Here is a 2,034-nt window from a genome sequence, read left to right as displayed (position 1 = left end):
ACCCAGCGATTGGCATTGTAACCTGGGCGCCCCACCTCGGGGCGCGCGCTCCCCGCGATCTCGCTTCTTTAAGGGAGCGGCGGGGGCCGAACTCGCCGGGCTGGCGAGATTATGGAGGACTCGGAGCCTAGTCGCGTGGCTCTGGCGACCAGCGTTTGCAAAGTTGCCATGTAACCAAAGGCAGATGCCTGCCTGGGGATGGGGGGGGGGGGTATCAAAGGGGTTCCTGATGATTCACAGCCTTCCACTTTTCACATTTTCTTAGATTTACAAGTAAATGTGCGTCACCGCCTCTGGGCTGTGAGATCCAGCAGGGCACGTTTTCGTGTCATGGCTATTTTGTTGATCACTGACCCATGAGTCTGGGACTGACGTGGCTTGCAGGACCGGCCAGCGTCCCTTGTCTAGACCAGGGGTAGCCAAAGCCTGATTCCGGGTCACGGTCCCGGAAGAAGTTCCCCAGGGATGTACCAAAGGGAGTACAAAAAGGGAAGGAGCCTTGACAACGTTCATATCAATTGGACACAGCTTCGGCATTCCAGCTAAGGATCTGCGGAACAAGGTAGGGGGAGGTGGGTGGGGTGTACCCTCATTCAGGGCGCTTATGGCTCAGGCTGCGGTCTGGCCACTTGCCGTGGACGCCTGGGTGTTCAGAGAGGATGAGAGTGTGGATGGCGCAGGGCAAGACCTGGTCCTTCACCGCAGAGAGTTCTAGGCGGGGGTGATGGCCCTCTGCCTCACCTCCCTGCTTCCACTCTCACCCAGGCTGAAGTAGCTAGAGTGCTCCTTCCACAAAGCACATGGGACCAGAGGCACTCCCAGGACCCTCCAGTCCTATTTGACCTGATCTCCCACAGCATCTCTTCCTTGCTCCTCCTCACTCTTGTGCTCTGCCCCCTGGCACCCTCTGCAGCGGTGATGCGCGGTCTCCTGTCCCAGGACCCTTGCACATGTTCTCTCTGTCTGGGGCATTGCTCATCTTTCTCCTCGCAACTCAGAAACCACCTTCTCAGAGGTCTTTCTAACACTTTAATCTCCCATGGCCATCGCCTCCCCTTGCATGAGCACCTTCCTGCGTTTTGTTCTTCATAACAAACTGAAATCATACTTGGGTCTTATCATTCTCCCACCAGACAGAATAAGTTACTGTCTGTCTTGTTCACTTTTATATTTCCAGCATTGGAGGAGAGGGCCTGGCACTCAATAGACACCCATGACAGTTGAATTATCTTGGTTTGAGTCACTGGAGCATAAAAGCAGACTTGGAATCCCCAGGTCGGAATATTGACACTTAACTCTTTGTGTACTCCTTCATCTCTAAATTTTCTCATCTGGGAAATGATGGGGATAATAATAGTATGTGAAAATGAGATGAACAGGCTTTGTAGAAGAGGTAAGGAGACGCTCAGATGGAGAGCCCTAGGTGATTTACTGCATCAGTTAGGATGGGCTAGGTTACACTGTAGCAGTAAACAGCCCCCAAATCTCATTGGCTTAAAAAGCCATAGGTTTATTTGTCAACTTACCCTTTATGTCCACCATGGATTGCCAAGAACTCGGCTCCTTGACATCTTTAGCCCAGAAGCCCAGGCTGATAATGCAGCCACCATCTGATGTATTGCCAGTTGCCAAGGCAAAATGGAGAGTTTGGCTTAATAGAGTACTCTAGAACTTCCAGAAAGAATCTCTCAGAAGGAAAGATTCCATTTCCATGTCTTGCTTATAGCTAGGCGTGATCATCACTGGGTTCTAGTCAATGGGAAGTAAATAGAGTTAGAGTACGGGTAACATCCAGAAGTGTTCTTTTTTTTTTAAATCATTTTTTAGATAGTTTATTGTCAAATTGGTTTCCATATAACACCCAGTTCTTCTCCCCACAAGTGACCCCCCACCATGACCCTCACCCCCTCCTCCCCCTCCCCCTTTAGCCCATGGTTCGTTTTCAGTATTCAGTAGTCTCCCTTGATCTGTATCCCTCACTCTCCCCCACTCTCTTTCTCTCTTCCTCTCCCCATGGTCCCCTGCCAGATCTCT

At 51.0% G+C, this 2,034-nt stretch overlaps 1 protein-coding gene across 1 annotated transcript in view; it reads right to left on the bottom strand.

Annotated features, from left to right (window-relative positions):
• ZNF518B (zinc finger protein 518B) overlaps positions 1 to 1,596 on the bottom strand; it is a 21,549-nt gene extending 19,953 nt beyond the window's left edge. Inside the window, exon 1 of the mRNA XM_029948650.1 lies at positions 1,527 to 1,596. The gene's annotated coding sequence lies outside the window, so the exon portion shown is untranslated. The remainder of the gene's footprint in view (positions 1 to 1,526) is intronic.
• Between the last annotated feature and the right edge of the window lie 438 nt (positions 1,597 to 2,034).

The sequence above is a fragment of the Suricata suricatta genome, chromosome 1 (genome assembly GCF_006229205.1).
Source record: "Suricata suricatta isolate VVHF042 chromosome 1, meerkat_22Aug2017_6uvM2_HiC, whole genome shotgun sequence".
Lineage (NCBI taxonomy): Eukaryota > Metazoa > Chordata > Mammalia > Carnivora > Herpestidae > Suricata > Suricata suricatta.
The sequence above is the reverse complement of the archived record's forward strand: the minus strand, read 5'-3'. Positions and strand labels throughout refer to the sequence as shown.